Genomic DNA, 11055 nt, shown 5'->3' with positions numbered 1-11055 from the left:
CAAGAAGAGACTGGAAAGAAGTGTTTGAAGTCATGAAAGGCAAGAACCTACATCCAAGATTACTCTATCCAGCAAAGCTACCATTTAGAATGGAAGGGCAGATAAAGTGCTTCCCAGATAAGGTCAAGTTAAAGGAGTTCATCCTCACCAAGCCCTTATTATATGAAATGTTAAAGGGACTTATCTAAGAAAAGGAATATCAAAACTATGAACAGTAAAATGACAACAAACTTACAAGAAATGAACCTAAAAAAATAAAAGAAAGAAAAACAATGAAAACAAAAACTAAGCAAACTAGAACAGGAACAGAATTAGAGCAACGGATATCATATGGAGGGTTTGCAAGGGGGAGGGGAAGGGGAAGAATGAAGGGGGAAGGTACAGGGAAGAAGAAGCATCATTGGTAGCCATAAAATAGATGGGGAGAGGTCAAAAATTGTATAGGAAAAAGAGATATCAAAGAACTTATATGTATAACCCATGGACATGAACTAAGGCAGGTGGATGCTGGAGGGCTGGAGGGTGCAGGGTGTAAGGGGAATAAAGAGGGAAAATTCGGAAAACTGTCACAGCATAATCAATAAAAAATACTTAAAAAAAAAGAAAGTTGAAGCTTCAGATTCCATGGCTAGATATTGCAGACAGAGTAGAACTAGGACTCGTGCATCCTTCTAGGAGATGACTTGGAGGCTTCTGTTTTGCAAGGGCCCAGCAGGAGGATTTACTTCTCAAGGTCAATACAAGCAATTGTTTGGCATCTTCTATACTTAGCACAAGATCCAAGTGTTTTAGCAATAACAGTTTCAATAGCTTTCAATATTTGCCATGGCAAAGAGTACATTGCATATAGGTTTGGAAACTGGAATTTCACTTTTACAAAGCTGCCAACCTTGTATAACTTTCTACTTCAAAGCTCATTTTACAGAATCTCATCTATCCTTCTCCCCAGGAGTGGTGAAGAACAGAGATAATTAGTCCCATTTCAGATATTGAGTACACAGGCAAAGGGTAGGAAGTGATGGCCTTAAGATGTATTGGACAATACAGTGCACAGATGATGTGTTGTAGAATTGTGTACCTGAAACCTGAATGTTAACCAATGTCATCACAATAAATTCAATAAAAAGGAGAAAAAATATGCAGGAAAAAAAACTGAAAAAAAAAACCCAAAAACCCAACAACCCCAAAACCAAGATGTATTGGAGAAGATGGAGAGAATTGAGGTTTCCTGCTTCCTAGTTCAGATACAATAAGGTGTTTAGAATATGAGAGCTCCAGGAAGAAAGAAAATTTTTGTCCATTCAGTTGTGGAACAGGGTGTAGGAGTCAGGGCTCCCATTTGATTCATTACCCGTTGTTCCCCTTCAGGTCTTGGCAACAGACTTCCAGGGTTCCATTGCCCCACCATTCTGACCACTCAGATTAACCCTTGCCGTCTCAGAAGGAGGAGAGACCAGAGCAGACATCTCAGGAAGTACCATCACTCTGAACTAAATCTTAATCTCTCAATTCTCTCCCCAAGGACCAGAAATCCCTTCTTAGGAATGATCTCTTGTTCTCAGAAGTAACCCCATTTATCCTCCAGATAACTCCTTAGAGTTAACAGGGTGCTATGCCCTCCAAAATCATTTCTAGTCCCTGTACACAGTCTGGGACCTAGAAACAGTCCATTCTGTAATCATTCTCAGGATTAAAGGGGTCTGGGACTTGCGGGAGAGTTATAGGAAAAAGTTGTTCAGTGTTGGATTCCAATCAGCAATGAATAAGAGTTCCTGTTGCTATACATCCTTGTCAGTATTTGCTGTAAGTGTTATTGGATTTTCACCATTCTGATAGTTGTATAAGTGGTATTTCATTTTGATTTGCAATTCCCCATTAACATGATGTGGAGCCTCCTTTCATGTGCTTATTTATCATCTATGTACCTTGTTTGGCAAGGTGTCTGTTCAGATCTTTTGCCTATTTTCAAATCAGATTGTCCATTTATTTACTGTTGAGTTTTAAGAGTTCCTTGCCTAATTTGTATAATAGTTCTTTATCAGATATCTTTTGTAAATATTTTCTCCCAAACTGTGGCTTGTCTTCTTATTTTTTTGACAGTGGCTTTGGCAGAGCAGGAGTTTTTCATTTTAATTAACTTCATTAAAATCTCATTTTAGTGAAATCTAATTGTTTCTTTCATGGATTGTGTCTTTAATGTTGTATCTGAAAAGTTATCACCAAATCCAAGGTCATCTAGGTTTTTTCCTATGTTATCTTCTAGGAGATTCTAGGCTATTCTCCAGCTCCTTGTTCCTCCCCTAAAGGGTTATAAAACCACATGATTAGCAATATGCTAGGGAAGAAAGGTTAGGGGAGGGTCTGAACCACATACCAGTGATGTGAAAGGTCAAGTAGAGGGTCCCAACAACCAGAAATAAGAAAGTTCAGGGGGTTTAAACCACATTACCAGTGATATGCTAGGGGAGGAAAGGTCACCCTGGGGCAAGATCCTTGATTTCCCAGTTTTTCTCATTGTGAGGCACCTGGAGCTTTCTGCCCTGGTGACCTTCTGTACCTGGCCCATTGTCCTTGCTCTGCTCTTTGTCTTTGTCTGTCTAATTGCCTATCACAGTTTATGATTAATTAGTACTTGCTATACCTTATTATTTATAAAAACCAATTTAGCCAAACAAATATTATTTGCAACTAGTATTCCTGGTGTTATAAGCTACTGTTTATCACCTTCAATTCCCAGGTTGACATTTCAATTAACCTGCTGCCACAGACTGGTTCTATCCTTATCTCTGCTTGAGGATGTTTGCTCCCTAAAACTTTTGGATAGATATGCACTGCATATGTTCATTCAACATTGTATTAATGTTTATTGATCACCTTCTATATGACAGGCATTGTTTTAGGTGCTGGAATTTTATGCTTACAACAATTTTGTTTTTATCTTTTTTGCTTCTAAAAATTCTGGATTGACATAAAGAGGGCTTAAAAATTTTTTTATCCTGACTCCCGGCCAAGATGTAGGCATAAGTAGATACACTGTGCCTCCACGCACAACCAAGATAGGGACAACAACAATTTAGAAACAGAATAACAACCAGAACTGACAGAAAATTGAACTGTATGGAAGTCAGACAACCAAGAAGTTAAAATAAACCTGTTCATACAGACCAGTAGGAGGGGCGGAGTTGGGCAGCTGAGCACAGAGACGGGTCTTGGAACAAAGAGCATTGGGAAAAGTGTAAGGCATCCTGGGAGTGCAAGACCGCAGCAGGCAGACCCTGGGTGCACAAGGGGTGGCTGGCAGACCCCAGCTTAGGGGTGGCAACTGGCAGACCCAGCAAGGCAGCGATTGTGAAGCAAGACACTGCGTGCAAGGTGGCTGGCTGACCGGGCAGTCCTAGGGTCCCAGCACTGGGAAATAGAACCTCGGGGCACTGACTGAAAACACCTGTGGAGCTTGAGGGGCAAGGAGAGACTCCCAGCCTCACAGGAGAGGTGGTTGGAAAGACCCACAGGGTGCACAACCCCACCCACATGGGAATTAGCACCAGAAAGGCCCAGTTTGCTTGGAGGAAGCAGTGGAAGGGACTGAAGTCCGACGGAGAGTGGAGCAAGCACCTTGTTCCCTCTCGGACCCCACCCCCACATATAGTGCCAACAACTGGGTTGCCCTGCCCTAGTGAACAACTAAGGCTCTGCCCCTAATATGTAACAGGTGTGACCAGACCAAAGGGGGGCAGGGAAGATGGCTCAAACAGAAGAACAAATGAAAGCCTCACAACCAATACTTTTAAGTGACCGAGAGCTAGCCAACCTATCAGATGCACAGTTCAAAACACTGATGATCAGGATGCTCACAGAATTGGTTGACTTTGGTTGCAAATTAGATGCAAAAATGAAGGCTACAATAAGTGAAATGAAGAAAAATGCACAGGGAACCAATAATGAAGGAAAGAAAGCTGGGTCTCACATCAATGGAGTGGACCAGAAGGAAGAAAACAACATACAATCAGAAAAGAATGAAGAAATAAGAATTCAAAAAATTGAGGACAGGCTTAGGAACCTCCAGGACATCTTTCAATGTTCCAACATCTGAATTATAGGGGTACCAGAAGGAGAAGAGGAAGAGCAACAAGTGGGAAAGTTATTTGAACAAATAATAAAGGAGAATTTCCCCAATCTGGCAAAGGAAATAGAGTTCCAGGAAGTCCAGGAAGCTCAGAGAGTCCCAAAGAAGTTGGAACCAAGGAGGAACACACCAAGGCACATCATAATTACATTAGCCAAGGAAAAAATGAAGGAAAGAATCCTAGGAACAGCAAGAGATAAGGAGACAGTAACCTACAAAGGAGTTCCCATGAGACTTTCAGCTGATTTCTCAAAAGAGACCTTACAGGCAAGAAGGGGTTGGAAAGTATTCCAAGTCATGAAAGGCAAGGACCTATGTCCAAGATTGCTCTATTTAGCAAAGCTTTCATTTAGAATGGAAGGGCAGATAAATTGCTTCTCAGATGAGGTCAAGTTAAAGGAGTTCATCATCACCAAGCTCTTATTTTATGAAATGTTAAAGGGACTTATCTAAGAAAAAGAAGATAAGAAAAAGAAGATAAAAAACATGTATAGTAAAATGACAGCAAAGTCACAATTATTAACAACCACACCTAAAACAAAAACAAAAACAAAAACAAACTAAGCAATCAACTAGAACAGAAACAGAACCACAGAAATGGAGAACACATGGAGGGTTAGCAACAGGGGAGTGGGAGGAGGAGAGATGGGGGAAAGGTATGGAGAATAAGTAGCATAGATGGTAGATAGAAAATAGACAGGGAGAGGGCAAGAGTAGTATGGGAAATGTAGAAGCTAAAGAACTTATGACACATGGACATGAACTAAAAGGGGGAATGTGGGTGGGAGAGGGTGTGCAGGGTGGAGGGGAATGAAGGGGGTGTAATGGGACAACTATAATAGCATAATCAATAAAATATATTAAAAATTTATCATCATGCAAAGGCATCTTTTTTTCATTGCTTTTAGAGAGAGAGGAAGGGAGAAAGAGAAACATTGATGCAAGAGAGAAGCATTGATCGGTTGCCTTCCATATGTGCCCAGACTGGGGATCACAACCACCCAGGCTAGGGATCGAACCTGCAACCGAGGCATGTTCTCTGACTGAAATTAAACCCTCAACCCTTCAACTACAGGACGATGTTCCAATGAACTGAGCCTCATCCAGCCAGGGCAAAGAGGGCATTTTTAAGGCATTACATTGGTCAGATAAACAATTTGTATAATATTTATATCATTTTCATTTGGCTGACTCCCAATGTGATCATATTTGGAAATAGGGCCTTTAGAAGGTAATCAGAGTTAAGTGGCATCATAGGGGTGGGCCCCTAATCCAACAAGATTTTTGACCTTTTAAGACAAGGAAGAAGGAGAGAGATATCTTTCTTGACATACATTCAGAGAAAATGCCTAGTGTGGATACAGTGGTTATGTGCAAAGCAGGAAAGAGACCTCATCAGAAACTGAATCCTGCCAGAACCTTGATCTCAGACTTTCCAGTCTCCATAACTGAGAAAAGTATTTTCTCGTGTTTAAGTCACCCAGTCTTTGGTATTTTTTCCCATTTCACAAGCATTTTGTTATTCAGCTTGCTCATCCCAGAGAAATAATTGCTGCCCAGAGCTTTTTGGGAGCCAGAGGCCTGCTTCCTAGGCCCCCTTCAGGAATCTGGGTCTGCAGCACCTCAGTTGAGTCCCTTCTGCTGGAAGTACAAGTGACAGGCAGACGTGATGGCACCACAAACACTATGAACTCATTGAAGTCCTCCGTGGCATCTCCACTAGCGTCCAGGTCATTGAGCAGTTTGTCCACGACCTCCATGTCCCTTCTGCTCTGCAGGAAGTCTGGAAGTGCCTTCTCCAGGAGCACCTTCATCTTCCCCAGCTCAAGCTCTGCGCATTGCTGTCTGCGCCCGCATTCTGGGCAAAGACTCCGATGATCAAGGCCATGGCCATCTGCAGTCATGACACGGTGCTGGCTGTGGGTCCACATCCCTTGAAGTGGCTGGTGTGGCTGAGGAAATGGCCCAGTCTATGGTATTTTGGTGTGGTAGCTTGAACAGGCTAAGACAGGTGGTATATATTTCAATTTGTCCCATTACTCATGATGGTACTTGGATAACTAAATGAAGGTGGTGTCTGTTAGCTTTTTCCATTACTTTCCACTTTGTAATTAATAAGTATTTTGTGAATGCTTCATGCAGGTGGGCAGAGCCTCAGGTGTGCCTGTGTGGTCAGCGGACCTGAGTCTCCACTTCCACAGTGAGGATCCTGGACTGGGAGCTCAGCAGGATAGTGCTGCAGTGCCAGCTTGAAGTGTTGTATTTTGCAAAGAATGCTGAAATAACAGGAATTCGTTCAGAGACCATTTCTGTGTCACAGGAAATAAAAGCATTGTAACTGTGGAATGAAATAGAAGCTCAATATCCGGGGTTGGCAGATGTCAGAAACCTGGTGATCCTGGCTGACAGTCAAGAATATGTTGGTCGAGCTGGGGGAACAGCTCCTCCTGCTTCAGTCAGGAGATGAAGTTGCCATCATCCCCCCTTCCCACAACAATGGAGGATAGTGTTCTGGAACACCCTGAGAAAGATATGAATGAAGTTGAAGAGACATCTACAGATATAATAAAATTCACCACTGAAAAACTTTCTGTAGATGGAGCCTCGCTGTTGGTGACTTTTCCATGCCGTAGTGCAATATCCCTGTTTGTAGGGACCACAAGAAGTAACTTTGAAGGTAAAAAAGTCATTAGCTTAAAACACGAAGCTTATATACTGATGGCAGAAAATGAAGCCTGAAGGATCTATAGGGACATCAGGCAGAAATGGCTAGTCAAACACAGCAGTGTTCCACTGACTCGGCTTAGCACCTATGTTGGAAGCATCATCATTGCTGTGTCCTCAGCTCACAGGGCTGCATCCCTCCAGGCCGTGAGCTCTGCCATCAATACTTGGAAAGCCAAGGTGCTCATGCAGAAAGAAGAAATGTGTGAAGAATCATCATCATCATCTTGGGAGAGAAACAAAGAATGCTTTTGGGCCACCAATGAGTAAATCACTTACGTGTTTAGAGTGCTAACATTTAAATTTGGTAAACTTATCTTTGATCATGTTTTGATTTTTCTTCTGGAGAAGTTAATTGAGTTTAGGATGAGGTCTTACACTGGAACTAGAGACGGAGGAAAGGCTTCGGGGGCAGGAATGAAAAATAACTTAAATATGAGGGAAGACAGCAGTGGCAGACAGATTGTCCCGTGACTCAGTTCTCAATGTCACTGGATTCACTGCCCTGTGGTCCCTTCCTGTTGAGCTTGTTTCAGAATACCACCCCCACTCCTGTGATCTCATTGTTATCAGGAAGTGTCACAGGAATGGTAGCAGAACTGGAGGGTGTACAGAGTGATTATCGGACAGTCTTGATATATTTTTAGAATTTCTATATTGTAAAAATAAACCAAATAAACATATAGTTAAAAACATAAAAAATATTTTGTGAGAAAGTTCTTTAAAACTACATAAACATCTAGTTATTAATCAACTCAATTTATCCATTTATTTATCTACATCTTATGGAATAAAGTTTTCCTATTTTATTCAATGGTTTATAAACTTCAACACTTGTTACTATAATTATATCGTTGTCCCTTCTTTGATCAGTTTGAGCTCATTCAAATTGTCTTTTGTGTTTTTTTCACTTGTCCCTATTTTTTTGACCATTTCTTTGTTTTCCGGTACTACAAGATATTCTATGCTTATCTTTTATTAACCCTGCCCAGCCCAGCCGTTTCTCCAAGGGTACATGGTTATTTTGGTGGAAAATGGTATTTAGAAGTCAATTTCTGGGCACTGAGTGTCCTAATTACTATTGGGGTGAGCCGCTCCCAGTTCATCTCTCTAGACACAGGTAGAATACAAAGAGATAGATAGATAGATAGATAGATAGATAGATAGATAAATAAATAGATACATACAAATATAAATACAGGCATAGAAACAGATATTTATTTATTTATTGAAATGTGAAAGTCTGTCAATACCAAGTGTTGACAGTTATATAAATATATGTTTTAAATATATATCAGTTATATATACGATATATATTTCTGACATTCCACAATACATGTGCAACAGGTTTGTTGCCATTGTACTTGTCCTAGAGCTATATTCTATTAGGGATTCAATCAATATACATTTTTAAAAGTTTTCCTGTACTAGAAATAACCAGTTAGAATGAAGATCTTACTTACAAGAGAAACAAAAATAAAATAAAAACCTGGAAATTAATTTCAGAAAGGACGTATGTAACCAAAACTCCCAGGCTTTACTGAGAAAATAAAACTGTCCTAATAGTAAAAATATAGACAGATACAGATATATAGATATATCTCCAATCAATTTTTGTGTTGGGGGAAGGTAAGATGCATCCAAACATAATATAATATTGGCTTACTTTCTTTTCTTTATTTTTTGGTTGGGATCAGTAAGGAGTAGAGAGAAGGAACACAAAGACATTACATTACAAGGGATGCCCTTACATTTGAAAAGATGTTAGCTATCTCTGTCTCTCTCCCTGTCACTCTGTCTTCCTTCAAGAACTGAACCACCTAGAAAAAGAAAGAGGGGGGGACAGAGAGAGAAAGAGAGGGAGGGGGAGGGAGGGAGGGAGGGAGAGAGAGAGAGAGAGGGAGAGAGAGAGAGGGAGAAGGAAGGAAGGAAGGAAGGAAGGAAGGAAGGAAGGAAGGAAGGAAATAAAAGATGTTAAATGTCACTAATCATCAGAAAAATGCAAATTAAAACCACAGTGAGATGTCACCTCACATCTGTCAGAATGGCTATCATCAATAAATCAACAAACAACAAGTGTTGGTAAGGATGTGGAGAAAAAAGAATCCTTTGGCACTTTTGGTGGGAATTCAGATTAATGTAGCCACATAGAAAACAGTATGGAGGTTCTTCAAAAAAATTAAAAATGGAACTACCTTATGACCCAGAAATTCCACTTCTGGCTATATATTCAAAGAAACACCCCTGTGTTCACTGAGTGTTATTTACAATAGCTAAGATATGGAAGCAACCTAAGTGCCTATCAATAGACAAATAGATAAAAAAGTTGTGGTACATATATACAATGGAATACTACTCTGCCATAAAAAGAATGAAATCTTACCACATGAGACAGCACGAATGGACCTAGAAGGTATTATGCTAAATTAAATAAGTCAGTCAAAGAAAGAAAAATACTATATGATTTTACTTATATGTGGAATCTAAAGAACAAAATAAACAAAATTGAAACAGACTCATAGATACAGAGAACAGACTGATGGTTGGCAGAGGGGAGACGGGGTTATGGGCCTAGGTGACAAATGTAAAGGAATTAAGAACTACACATTGGTGGTTACAAAATAGTACTGAGATGTAATGTACAGCATAGGGAATATAGTAAATAAATATTGTAATATACAGGTAGGTACTATACTTATTGGGGGGATCAATTCTTAAGTTATATAAATGTCTAACCACTGTGCTATATATCTGTAACTACTACAAAATAATACTGAATGTAAATAGTAATTTAAAAATAAAAATAAAAGGGATATTTTTATTAAAGGATATATGCAGACTCCATAAACATGACGTCAGGCAAAAGCTAGAAAAAGAGATAATCATTTACAAAATGACCTTGTAAAAGGCATGGACAATAGTCAGAAGTTCCATATTCTCTGATGTTTGGCTTTTACTTTTTTTTGCATTGTAGTGACACTGTATTATTCTGAAGCATCCGTGAAGCCTTATATGAACTGTGTTTTGAAAAATAAAGAGTACTGTGCCCAAGCTTAACATATAGGGAAGATGAAACAAGAAAGAGTGGACACAGTATGGAGAAACTGTTAATGAAGGGCCAAATACAAATAGTAGACTTTGAATGGTGCAGTCAATGAGATGATGAGTGACAGCCATGAAAGTGAAAGTATTCCTCAGGGAATCTCAGCAATACTTGTGTGAGAAAGGCATTGCTCAGTTGCCTCTGGCATGCCCCCAACTGAGGACCTGGCCCACTACCCAGGCATGTGCCCTGACTGGGAATCGAACCAGCAACCTTTCAGTTCACAGGCCAGCGCTCAATCTACTAAGCCACACTAGCCAGGGCAAAAATCTCACTTTCTTATAGTAGGAAACATAATTGGTCAATCATATACAAAAATACACCCAGTCTCATGAGAAATCAGGGAAATTAAAATTAAAGCCACAATGAAATATCTTTTTATTTTCCCTGATTGGCAGAAATTTAAAAGTTTGAGAATACCAAGTGCTAACAGTGCTATGGTGTAACAGGAACTCTTATATACTGCTGGGGGTAAAGTGGAAACTGGTATAATCACTTTGGCATTATTTAGTGGTTAAAGGTGTGAATACCTATGACTTATTTCTCTATGGCATGCCCTAGAGAGTCTTTCACAAGTACACCAGGTAACACATACAAAAGATTCACAGAAGCACTGTTTATTATAAGCAAAAGACAGAAACAATTCAAATGTCCACCAACAGTACTATAGAGTAAAGTGTTTGTGGTAGTCATACTATACAGCAATAAAAATAAATAAACTGCAGCTATGTGTATCAACTTTGTTGTTTGTCACAAATGTAACAACCAGTGAAAAAAGAGTTTCAAAAAATGCAAAACAAAAAACTTCCTACAGCCATGCAAGAAGTTCAATTCTATTATTATGTAGAGAGTAAAAGAATCATCCCAGAAAGCTAAAAAGTTGAGGACAAGTGATGAAATTACAGGTGATTTTTCTTTTCTTTCTCTTTTTTTGTCCTGGCCCTCAAGTCCACTGAGAGCATACGCTGCCAGTGATAGCCATGACCATTAAGTAGTGGTGCCTCTGACTATGGTTGGCATCCCTGGCCTTGCAGACCGCTTTTCACAACTTCCTAGTTCAAACACCTGTCATGCTAAAGCTGTCCCTCTATGAGCAGCATAG

The 11055-nt window shown here is 39.9% G+C and overlaps 1 pseudogene; it reads left to right on the top strand.

Moving 5' to 3' along the window:
• Positions 1-6086: 6086 nt before the first annotated feature.
• On the top strand, positions 6087-6753 carry LOC123807120 (annotated as a pseudogene).
• Positions 6754-11055: the final 4302 nt, after the last annotated feature.

Source organism: Phyllostomus hastatus, unplaced genomic scaffold, assembly GCF_019186645.2.
Source record: "Phyllostomus hastatus isolate PE091 unplaced genomic scaffold, TTU_PhHast_1.1 phas_scaffold_442, whole genome shotgun sequence".
Lineage (NCBI taxonomy): Eukaryota > Metazoa > Chordata > Mammalia > Chiroptera > Phyllostomidae > Phyllostomus > Phyllostomus hastatus.
This window is presented reverse-complemented; position numbering and strand designations above follow the sequence as displayed.